We start from the raw sequence: 13,183 nt of genomic DNA, 5'->3' as shown, positions 1-13,183 counted from the left end.
GTGTGGCCAGCAGGAGCAGGGCAGCGATTGTCTCCCTGTACCTGGCACTGGTGAGGCCACACCTCAAGAGCCGTGCCCAGTTTTAGGCCCCTCACTACAAGGACACCAAGAGGCTGGAGCACATCCAGAGAAGGGCAACGGAGCTAATGAAAGGTCTGGAGCACAAGTCTTACAGGGGGAACATGAATGAGCTGGGGTTGTTCAGCCTGAAGAAGAGGAGGATGAAGGGAGACTTCTCTTTACAACTACCTAAAAGGACGGACGTTGTACTGAGGTGGGGGTCAGTCTTTCCTCCCAAGTAACAAAACCACACAAAAAGGCCTCAAGTCACACCAGAAGAAGTTTAGACTGGATATTAGGAACAATTTCTTCACGGAAAGTGTTGTCAAGTATTGGAACAGGCTGCCCAGAGAAGTGTTACAATCTCCATCCCTGGAGGTACTTGAAAAAAGTGTAGATGTGGGGGTTAGGGATAGGTTTAGTGACAGACTTGGCAGTGTTAGGTTAATGGTTGAACTCTGTCATGGCATCATGTCAAGAGTCTAGTCTCTGTCTAAACTCTAGCCGTGGAATCATTAAGGTTGGAGAAGACTCTTAAGATGACAATCTACAATCTTTTAATGCCCATTTTTATCTCCATGCCAAAGATTTCCATTTGGAAGGGGCTCATATCTCATATGCAGAAATTTTACTTGAACACAGACATGTTTCAGCATGGTAAATGTGTATATGACAAGAGTCAATACAGAGGTAGAACTGACTCCTTGTCTTAAAGCAAAGCTGAGTCCTCCTTATTTTTATTCTCTGTACCAGACCAGAAGCAGAACGCCATCAGTTTTATTCTGATGTATATCTCTGTATATTCTGATATATATCTCTGTAGTGTTAACCAAGATGAGACATTTCATACTGGAACATATACAAAGAATTTTATATACCTTTATTAGATGTTCAAAAAAAGACTTCATCCTCTTCCATTTGGTCACCTTTCTTATTCACATTTAGGCAGATGAATTCAACTTTGCTCTTAAGATGAGAAACCACGGATCTTGCACCAAATCAAAGTGACTTATTTTCATCAACCACAAACGTGGTGATTATCTTGCTATTGAAATATCTGATTGTTTTGTTATTTAAGTAATCCAAATATATTGATTCTGGATGTGGGTGGAAAATCCCATGAGTTTGAAAAACTAGGCCAAATCAGTTTAGTCTGTCTCAAAAGATGCAAATTCTTCAGAAAAAAGACACAAAGACACAAACATAATGATAAGTATTCTCTCTTGCCAGTCTTCTGTATGGTCCTAATGGACAGCAAAGGAGCAGGAAGCACAAAGTACAGAGCATCAGATATTAGAATAGAATTTGAGTGTTTTGCAATGCACACAATGCCTGGAGGCAAATGTCCTCAAAGTGGTACTTCCAAACACAGAGGTCAGTCACCAATTCTCTAAAAAATCACTTGAAAATGAAGGTGATCCTGGATTTCTTAAACCAACTTTGGATCTTTCTACCCTGATGAGTAACATATGGAGAGACAGGATATCCTGCACTTTAAAGACAATTTGTTTTTCTTTCTGATATAGACATAACCAAATCCTTCCCAATATATTTATGCAAACAGTAGCAAATGTCTGTCCATAGCAGAAAACAACTCTTTCCTCAAGACAATATAAAAACCTAATTCTCTCTGGTTGTCTACAGACCAAAACACACCTTAAATATTTCTGCCATAGCAGAGGTAATTCATGGGAAGAAACATCACCAAATTTCAGTTGTGGTGATACTGATAGTGTTACTTAACACAGCAGTTACAGGTCAATTGTCTCAGAAGTGAACTGAAACTCTTGAGGTGCACAGTACAAACAGTCTGATACGTTCTTTTGTACTCCTCTGACCACACAGTAAATTATTCCAACTTTCTAAACCAGAGAAACAACTAGATCACAGAAGAGCTTTTTACTGGGTTGTCAAGCTGACTCTGTCTATAACGCAAGCTACCATGAGAACCAAACATAACCAAAGGAGACAGTACTAAACTCTCAGCTGGGAACTGAGAAGGGGCAATTGTCTCAGCTGACACATGAAACTACACCCTTACTGGACTTCTAGCACGAAGAAAATTGCACCAAAAGATCCTCACATTTGACTCCATGCATTTTCATACTGGACTACGTTCCCGTTCTACTGCACATAATCAAATTTGTCTCAGTCCAGGAGTTGTTCCATTAATACTCACCTTCAGGGTTTCATGTACTACAGAATACTGCAGATTTGTTCTGGTCAAGAAATTACTATGAAGACATGCATTTCTACTTTGCAGTTATGTTTCTAAAATTATTAAATTACAGATGGAGTTAAAGATGCCTATTGGCTCAGTACTCACAGCCCTGAACTGTCAACACTCCCAACCCCCTTTGGCAGTACAAAGGCAGGAAACTGCAGAGTTTAAGGTTCAGGGAGCACTGCTCACTGCAGTGGAAAATGACTGCTTTCATCACTGAATGTAAAAACATCTCTCTAAACCTTTATAAGGAAGCTCTACTATGCAACTGAGGCATACAAACTGTAGCTGGTTCATACCTGCAGCTACGCACCTCCGTCCAGCTGTTCCAGTCTTCACTCTAAAAGATAAGGAAAAACACACATTGAAGACTCCAGAGTTAACATCAGACAATAACAAGCATTATGTGAACTCTACCTGGTAAAGCACTGAGGACTGGGAAAGTAAGCATATTTCTAATAACAGAAGTCATCATGAGGTGGTAACAACCCTCAATAGCATCAAAATTGAAGCTACATATTTCAAATATACAGGGTAAATGAAAGGGTGCACAAAAATGGACTGCAAACACAACCTGGCTGAAAACACAAGGCTCAGAGCTTCCTAGCAATGTTCAGTGGACTTATGACACCTCTCTGGCCTTTTGACTGTCACAACAGCAGCAGCTACCACAACAGTAGCCACAATCCTAAACTCCTATATGATGTTATTTTGACAGCTGCAGCACTAACAGATGACCATGGACCTGCAGAGGGGAACTCTAATGTATGACTGCATAAATGGAGATGTCTCAAAAAGTACTGAATTAGGGAACACAGAATTGAACAACACAAGGAAAAATGTTATTTCTACATCTTAAGCAAATCACCAGCCAGGAACCATACGGATTTTCTGTACTAGCACCTCATATCTAGGGGATGCTACTTCATGATTCAAAGTTCTTTTTTTGCAAACTCAGTAACAGACGCTCAACACAAGCCAGTCTGTATTTAAAAACAAACTTGGGGTTCTTCATTTGTGAGGTTTCTTGACTTTTTTCCCCCCTCAAATAATTTCTTCTCTGCCTCCTCCTGGGTTATTTTGCAGAACTACACTCATGTCAGTCTAGCAGTATTTTACAGAAAATCCAAATCTATTTATTTATCTATAGTTACCAAACTAAAAACTGCATCCACCAGCAAGCAGAATTATACAAGGCTATCTGAGCTCCCACATTTTGACTGCTTTCAGGCCCCTACTTAACCTTTGTTCTACATTTTTTTTAGTAAGCAAGAATAAGCGAGCCACATCCTCTTCTAACTTGCCATGTAATATACTTGGTTGTATATCACATCTACTCATGCCCTCTTTTTCAAAGGGAGATCTCTTGAGAAATTTCAATTCTTCTAAATTTTTCCTATTTGTTCAATTTACTTAATAAAGTACTGAAGCATCTAAAGGAATAAAGGATCCTAAATACAAGAACAAAATTAATTTCCTTATGATATTTGTTGAAAACAAAACCCAAACTATGAATCCTGACAAACATAATGCAGTTATCTGAAATGCGTATTTTCAAAACTATGAATTTTTCTTTCCTAAAATATTACTCAAAACTGACTATTGTTCAGAGAACACTTTGCATACTTATTTTTGTTCTGTTTCACAACAACATTCTGGATTACAAAGCTCTAATTCATGACTGAGGCCAACGTTACCTTAAGACGGTTCTTCCACCGGAGCCAGATTCCTCTGCTTTTCGAAAGTTAATTACAAAATATCTGTTTATGGCCAAAAAAAGGGTCTTAGATTCCTGCTAACAGACTTTCTTCATGCCTAACTTCTAATGTCTTCAAAACAACATGTACCATAAATTTTTTGCTTATATGCTACGTTATATTCCTTAGATAATCATCTTTCAGATAAAATGAAACCTACAGTTACTTGATCTTTTGAATGCTTAAGAATATCTATATAAGCAACTTTTTGATGTTAAAAAGACCTTCACTTTGCACATGTAACTGTAACACTCTAGTGAATTAATTTAAAAACTTCAAAGAAACCAAAAGTGCAGCTAACTAACATACCCAGAGGAACCCATAACACTTGGATACCTTTGGGAAAAAATACACTTCACTGAATCAAAGGCAAAATCCAAGACAATAAAAACTTCAAAAACCAAGCAGCAAATCTGTAACCACCTGTAGAAAGCCTGGGAGAGTGCTAGTAAATCACAAATTGTTTTAGTATGGTTTATTTAATTGCATGCAGAACACAAATACACTGAATAATTTATCCAAGTTTATACATCAGACAAACCTGGCCCAAAGGCCACAGAATCTGACAACTGCGTTTGCTCTCAGGAAAAGCTGGGTCTTGGATCCCTCAGACTAAGGTATATACATACACACAGCTGGGTGCTGCTAGCCATGTGTGCAGCACGGTCACTTCTGTAACTAACTGATGGGTCAGCAAGCTCTTGTGCAAAGTAGGTTCTCCCCAGCCAGCATTTGATGCTGATAGCCAGGTGTTTTCATAGCATGAGTGTGCTTAGTGAAGTCAGCAAAACAATTAGTGCGGTAAATTCAGATCTCTCACCACAGCTTTTATAAAAATTTTCCTGAAGTTGTTCCCTGACTAAGGTGCTGCAGCTGAGTACAGCTGTCAATTTCAACTACTGCACAAAGCTGGGAGGAACTACCTGAGTATTCCATGTAGAAAAACAAAGATTTAACGCTTAACTTTAATGGCCCTGCCAGATCTAAAGGTGACAAAATATACTCTTGTTGATGAACAGTTGCAACTTTTGATATGCAATATAATAGAAACAGAACTACAGCTGGTAATGAAAACAAGTGGCTCTATCCACTAAGTACTAGACAATGGCTATGAGCCCAATAAATCCAGTAATACTGCTTTTCTACTAAGTGGAAGAACCTCTGTCTCACCAGCACCCGGGACCCATCTAAGAGAATACCAGATCATTTAATGGATTGTGATCAATGAAATTATTGTCATAGTCAGCACTTTGTCTAGACCAGCTAGTTCTGATTTCTCATTATGCTTTCCAGGAACTAATGTTTATGGGATTGTCAAGGTTACCATTGGCAATTAAAGAGGCCAACAGATCAAACAGACCACATAGGTCAGCCTCAGATACAGCCTGGCGTCAACAGTCTCTCACATAAATCAGGGCTCAGTCTGGACTCACTGCAGATTTACATACTTTTAGGAATCCATGTGACCAATAATGAAAATACAGAAAGAACTATTTCTTTGGAAGAAGTACAGGAGGGAGATAAGGATGCATCAAAGAGCGACGGAGCAAGCGCACTACACGGATTAGGAACCGAGAGTCCTACAGAAACCAGAGGAAGTTTCAATCACGGCACAGCCCAGGCCACAACCCACAGAAATGTCACTTTGTAGCAACCCTTACTAATGAGGCCACACACAACAGAGACAGCAAGGGGAAACTCCTACCCTATAAAAACCCTACCAGCGAAGGAACCTTTTAATCTGACAAGTGCCCTTCTACTGCAATCTTTACACCACCCAAACCTCTCAGCACCACAAGCTACTTGTTCAATGTGAGGCCACAGCTCAGTCACTGTGACTGCTCAATTTATTTTGGCAGACAGAGCTGTCAAATACTGTTTTTCTCAGCACTGCCAGCACAAATACTAAGGGGTATAGAGAGTGGCAGACAAACTATACAGTTAGCAAGTTGAATTACTCATGATAGTATGTTCTACTATAAAAATGTAAGTTTTTTCAACTTCAGATGTAACTCAAAGAACAGAATTTAGAATAGAAGAGGTGCACATTTCGGGACCACTGCAGATAAAGATGAAAGGACAGGAAAACATTTAAAATGTTATGCTTCAAGTTACTCTAACCAGGACATCATAAGATGTCTTAAGATTTGGGATGTTGATCATATCTGCAACGTCTGTTCCACGTCTAGTCAGCAATTACAGTCTAAGATTGATCATTAAGTCTTACAATCCACAATGAAAGCCTCAAAGACACTCTTTAACAATACAAAGCTATCCCACGATCTACTGCTGAAAACGTGGGACTGGGGCTTAGAAGACAAAACTTTTATTATTAACTATGTGGCTGAATAGCAACTTTTTGGTCTATTTGTCCAATATGGACAAATATGTACAAAGAAATAGTAATCTTATTTCTTTGTGAAAAGGAATTTTGAAAACTAGTGACAGAATGTATTTAATCAGAGTCAGGGGTATCATCACATTGTTACAGTTGCATCTCAGCTAAAAACCTCATAAACAACTTCACAAAAAAAAATTTCCAAAAAAATCTGTCTGTTAATAAAATCCAAAACAATCTCACCAACAAAAGACTTTAGTTTACTATTTCTCTCCAGATTATGGTATTAAGGGACTCTCAAAATATACTAGGAGTTGCAAACAGAGAAGGTACAAACTAAAGCAACATTTCATTTACTATTTTAATGAAGGTCAGAAAGCACACATTCATGTTTTGCTTTATGGAGACTCTACATGCCACAGGAAGACCTAACACATACAGCAGAGTTTGGCCTTCTTTTGGGTATAAGATTGAGTTTTAGCGAGCACAAACAATATTCTCAGCTTAACCACTAAGCCTACTCCTAGAAGCAACTGAACTTTAGCTGAACTTTAACAACCTCATCCATCTCAGCCACAAGATTCAAACACTAACACTTTCAACTTACCTATCTTTAAAGGCAAGATAAAAAAATCTCAATGGGGAAAGCACCCCTGCTCAATGCTTACACAGACACAGCTAGCATAGCTCTGTGTTAAAAATTCAAGATACTAACACACCTTTTTTTCTGATTGTATAAAAGAGAATAGATTCAAAAGCAAACAGAGATTAAAGATGTATTACAGGTTTCCCACAAAGATCCCCAAATGCAATCACTATTCTGTAGTGCCACACCTACAATGCCAAAGGAGGACGCAATGTACATGGCTGTTTCCAGCACCTACTGCTTGCTTTAGGAGAAAATAATTTTGAGGTGTCTCAATTTTGAAAGATCGGAATTGAACTGTATACAAAATTCTGAGTAGGTCTGAAATTCTGTATTTGAAAAATGTTGAAGAATAAACATTTATATCTTATTTCAAAGAAGCACAACTAAGAAAGACTGATTTACCTGAAGCTTGTATGATTCTTGCTTGGCTTATATTAGACAAATACTTGTCATGAACTCTACCGTGCAGAATCTGCCATTGCCACGCCTGCAAACCAAAGAGTAAAAATATGCTCAATTATTTTTATCTTTATTTTGTAACAGGCACATGGTAAATCCTTTGCAGAAGTAAATGGATACAAATTACACTCATTTACATCTGCAAAGAATTGGAGTTACTGCTCTATTATAACCAATGAATACTGATTCAAATCACTTTTAACAGCAAATAATTTTTGTTAACACTTGAAGAGATTTAATATTGGGTGTATAGAGCTGAAGCTTTAAAAAATATTTCATACTACTTCTTTTTCTCCATCAGAGGCAAATGCTGGCACTGCTGTGGGAACATCAACTTAGGAATGTTCCAATTTTGCTCCAAAACACAAATTTAATAAAATGTAACCATTTCACTGCAAAGCAGTTCTTACTAAGCTTCTAGTCCAGATCTCTGAAGGCTTCTCATTTGTCATCATTTGTAACATCATTTGTATATACTTTGATTTCTTTTTTGCAACATTTACTCCTCTCTTCAATATCTTTATATAGTATCTGAAACATACAACTGTAAATAATACAGAAAAACTTGTTAAAAAAAAAGTGCATTCATTTACAATCTGCTGAACACACATGAATACATGAACACATGCCATGAAGCACCATTTTTGTGTGTCTACCAATCACAAATGTAATGCCACACCTCACATGAACTTTCCTCTGTTTGAAGAAGTTTTCATTCCTTGTTACAAACATGTGAATACAACTAATAGAATGCCTTTCCTGCTGGTATCAGCAGCTTTTTACTCCACAAACTCCCTTCCTGGTCCACTTGGGACCCTGACACACCCTCTCCAGACTGCTCACCTCTGGTGGTAGATGCTCACTGATTCTTGCATCAGCACAGCAAACTCTGCTTGCTCCTCTCTCTTCCCAAGGCCTCAGAAACCCTCCTTGCTGTACAAGGCCGGATCCATAACCTGATCTTAGATTTTAGTTGGATGGGTGGAGAAGGATCAAGAGTGTCAATGTACTTTGCCAAGAGCTAGAGGTTTAGTCCTTGCTTGAAGTCTTATTCATGTATTTTCAGATATTCTTCACTTACTCATCCATCAATTCATTTCCATCACTTTTACTGAAAGGCACAGTATGACACCTGCTAGCAGTTTTCCAGTGCTAGCAGGAAGAGACTCCATAAACTTTATGGCAAAAACAAGTGCTATAATACAGCTTTGGCTGCATAAGCATGCAGAATGGACATAAAATAAATATCTTTCTGAATTCTCTATACCTTGTCCCTAGATTTGGGAGGCATCTTAGACTGTCACATGTAAGGTTTTGGAAGTATACCTGGCACATAATTTTCTCTCTGTCGTCACATAAGAAAAGCTCACCAATTTTTACCCAAATGAATAGCAGGCTTTCTGTAGAGCAGCATCAGTGTGTACCAAATATGGCATTCATTAAGAAGTATGTTAAGATAACATTCAGGACTTCCCTGTTTAGAACCAAATTAGATGTACCCCAGCAGGCAACACAGGCAAACAATTCTCACTTAATATTTTCAGGTTGTACAATTGAGAAAACTAGATAAGAGCTCTCCATTAACATTCAACGTAAATGGGGAAGAAATACAAAAGGAATAGGTTGAGATACTCCTGCTATAGATCCAGTTTAAGCTGGTGCTATTGCCAAAAGAATAGTGCACAACTCTTTCCTCACCAGCTGTCCATGCCTACCTCTGTGTAAGAAGCCTGAGAGAGGAAATGGTCAGGGTGTGATCTTGTCCACTACCAGTAACAGGAAAATAATAGTTTTAACCCAGATGTGCTCTTAGATTCAATTCACCTCACAACCACACAGATGTTCTTGGTAGCACAAAGGAAGGGAAAAACACATGAAAAATGGCACAAGCCTCTTTCAGAGCAATACTGGCAGATGCTCCTTTAAATTACTCATGGAACTAGATCATCAGATTTAGGTACTGAATTTCACACAATTAAATCACTATTGATTGATCCTTTCTAAAGGCCTCAAGTGATAAACAAGGCTTCCACTGCTTCTGTTAAGAAAACACTGTTTGTAAGAACTACACACATGTCCTTCCATATAATCATCTTCACTGTTCCAATTCTTTGTCAGTGGACTGCCTCAGATATTACAGACATGTCACTTCAAATTCTTGGTTAAACAATATGATTTAACTTCTTGAAATCATGAGTAAATGTTTTCCAACTTTCATTCACTCTTCCTGGAGTTGTAAATACTTCACAATAGCAGTTTTAAGTTTCATCAATCTGAAATGCACACTGGGCTTAATTTACAATTCCTGTAATCTTTCCATATATCCACCCTTAACCAAACTTTATTACTCAACTGCATAATTATAGTATTTTTTTAAAAGGGCTTATTTTAGTAAAAAAAACCTGAAAACGCAGGCAGTAGGGCAAGAAGAAAATAAAAAATTATGCTTTCCTGTGGAATTTCAGTATCTTCAAAGGACATCAGACAAAAGTTAATTTTTCATTTGTCTCATACCCTGATTAAACCTTTTCTGCAGACAGGGTAACAGTCAAGATACAACAGATTATTGGGTATTCTCCCTTAAAAACAAAAGTATATACAGCACACAAGATTTCCTGTCTTGACAGCTTGGCTTAGCTCTGAACAATGCCACTTTCTCACATATTGCCTTTAGGAAGATTACAACAAAATGGCATGATTGAAATTCCCCAATGCCATTATACTACTCAAATGCCTTTGGTGCACATATATTTATTATTTATTCAGAGTTCTATCCATTTATCATGGCATCTTTCACAGAACAGACACACAGTAGTTTTAAACATGCAATAGTGTAATTCCAAGAGGCCTTTAAAACTGCCCCATTATATTCCTGCTCCAAGACTACTTGGAGGAAATGGTGAGCATGCTATAAGAAAACACTTGAAAGCTGAGGAATCATAAAACTCCAGTCACTGACCTCTAACAGTACCAAGAATTTCTTTTAACTGGTAACTCATGTAAATGAAAGGTTGTCAGCTAGGGAGACAGCAAGCAGCAAAGTGAGAAGACAGGTGGGCAGAGGACCTAACTCTAGCAGAGGATACCAGAATTAGGCAAAATACCAAGATACTTCAGGTCACAAGCTTAACATCCCACAGGCTGCATATTTACAACAAATTCTGCAGGATTTCCACATGAAGAGGGAAAAAACTACTGCAGTGTGTCTCCATTAAACAAAGAATGATCAGAAAATAGCCACACAACACAGTTGCTTGAGTTTAATCAGTTCAAGAAGATGACCCTCTGTCACACATCAATGGCAGTCCCTGCCTGCAGACATCAGTACAATCCTGACACTGCCAGGCAGCTGAGATCCACCAATTTGCCTCCAAAACGTCCTTCTTCCAAATCCAAGAGACACACAGCTCTCTCAGGAGGAAATACACTGAAGACACTGCAGTAGCAAGAAAGACAATTCAAACCGAGTTTATGGAACATGGCCCTCAACAAAAAAGGCAGACTCTTGCTAAAATCAATTTCACAACTGAAACAATGTTTTTCTCTCTCAAATTCAAGAAACAAAAGACTGATGCCTATTTGCAAAGATATTCAAAAGACCATAATTTTTAAGGGGACAGTATTTCTTAAAATTTAGAAAAAGTGTCCCATAAACAATTGCCCTCTTTCTCCCTCTCAAAAAATCATTGCCACAGTTAATGGTGTACTCAATTGCTGCCACTATTTTGAGCACCTTTCTGCTACTCGAAGATTGTATCAACAGTTTACTACAGTGTAGCAGCTAACAGACATTCTGCACTATTTGTTCACCTGATTTACTATTTAAAAAAGCAATTGTGAATAGTAATCCCAATGTGTGCAGTGCCTTAATACAAAGTTTATGCAAGCACACAGTCAGGGAAGTCTTAGCTGCAAGTTTCCAGCCCATCCTAACAAGGTATTTCCTACAAGCCCCATCCTGGAACACCAACTCCTGATTCCAAACTAGGCAGGCCAGGGTCTAGCTCCTCATTAATCCCCATTGTCCATAACTAGCAAACACAGCACTCAGATCTTCCAGGACAGGATCTAGCTTTCATTAATCTTCAAGGCAGACAGTGACAACAGACCTTTTATGGAAGGATACAGGCCTTGGCTAATCACTCCCCAAAGCAGGAAGGGAGATTAAAATCCTCATCCCAGAAGACAGCAGCTCTTTTGGAGGTTAAGTCTGGGTCTTTCTGATGCCACTGGCACCCACTACAAATTGCCCCTGCAAGACAGCTCCTCCATTTCCAGTCCCTAGATTCCCAAATTGGGAATATATAAACTGCAGTTTATAAAAAAGATAACAACCACAAACAGATCGCCTTTCACTTGGAACACTAGCCATCCCAGAGACGCAGAGACAGACAGACAGATGGACATAACAGAGACTGTAAGCCCTGGCTCTCAATTCTGCTCAGCAAATGCCCACCAGGCCAGCCACTGCCTGGTGAGCCAGTGTGCTCTGCTGGACAAATATAGAAAGCAGAAAGTGGAACAAGCCTTTCAGCAGAAGAGATTCTGCTCAGCTCCCCGAGAGGGAGGAGCAGGAGCTGAACCAGCCGAACTGCTTTAGCCATACATGGTCTCTGAAAGAGACTATTGCTAAGACAAGTTCCTTTACACACACACACCCTCACTCCCTGTCACACAGTGCAAGCAGAGAAAATAATTAAAGCATACGAACCTGAGAGTTCCTGTTTTGAAATGAGTTCCAACTCCACTTTTCTTGTGCCCACCTTAATAATGCACAAATATCTTACAATATTCACCAACAAAATCTAGGCAGCAACTCAGAAAAATACAAAAATCTTCCTCCCAGGGAATCCCCACACCCACCAGCATTTCAGTAACTATTGAACTAGTGAAGCCTTCCTTGTTGCTTTTGGACACACACAACCACATATTAAGTTCTCGGTTTGACCTTCTCCCCCCTCCAGCCCAAATTGAATTACAGAAATCTTTTTAAACCCTTCTCCTTTTTCAAGTATTGTCCTAAACCAGGAAGCATGACCTTTCTCATTGGTTGATACTAAATACTATGGTGACCTGCCACATCTTGTCTGCTATCCCTGTAGTCCTTTTTGCCAGTGTTTAAACACTAACTAAAACTTTTCCTATGCATTCTTCTTAAAAACAGAAGAAATGCACTTCTGTGCAGCATCCTTTTCTTTCTCCACCCACCCCACCCCTTTCACATTCTGGCACAGAAAGAGCAGAGTAAGTGTAATTGAAGACTCAAATCCACAGGTCTTCACAGAAAAAAAACTATGAAAACTACACAAGTAGCACAGTCTATTTTTATTTTACTGCACAAGTAAGATAGTTTCATTTATTCAAAACCAGCCTCATTTATATAAAAAAGCATCATTATTCATAAGCAATTTATTACCACATGCTGCTGCCTATTGCTTCTCCTTGTTGTATTCCACACTTATGTGGTGATACCAAACTACCTTAGAGGAGCTACCAGAAAAGTTCTGTCATACAAGTAAGTGGAAGCTGCAACTTCCAGCTATATCAGGAATGCAGCAGCCAATTCAGAACTCAGAGAAGCACACTAGTCAGGGAGTTTTGTTAATGTCACGTGCTAGTAGACACAAAAGTGCTGGCATTAAAACCAACAATCCTGATTTTTTTTCAAATTTCTCATTACTGAGATAATGGTTTAG

General features: G+C 38.8%; 1 protein-coding gene across 3 annotated transcripts in view; it reads right to left on the bottom strand.

Annotated features, from left to right (window-relative positions):
* Positions 1–13,183, bottom strand: part of CELF1 (CUGBP Elav-like family member 1) — a 56,451-nt gene that overhangs the window by 37,291 nt on the left and 5,977 nt on the right. For 2 of the 3 annotated variants that reach the window (XM_059474588.1, XM_059474587.1), the window contains exon 2: positions 2,584–2,624. The gene's annotated coding sequence lies outside the window, so the exon portion shown is untranslated. Of the gene's footprint in view, positions 1–2,583; positions 2,625–3,981; positions 4,024–13,183 lie in introns of those variants that run through there. The other variant, XM_059474589.1, reaches the window with a different exon arrangement.

Source organism: Ammospiza nelsoni, chromosome 6 (assembly GCF_027579445.1).
Source record: "Ammospiza nelsoni isolate bAmmNel1 chromosome 6, bAmmNel1.pri, whole genome shotgun sequence".
NCBI classification, from domain to species: Eukaryota; Metazoa; Chordata; class Aves; order Passeriformes; family Passerellidae; genus Ammospiza; species Ammospiza nelsoni.
The sequence above is the reverse complement of the archived record's forward strand: the minus strand, read 5'-3'. Positions and strand labels throughout refer to the sequence as shown.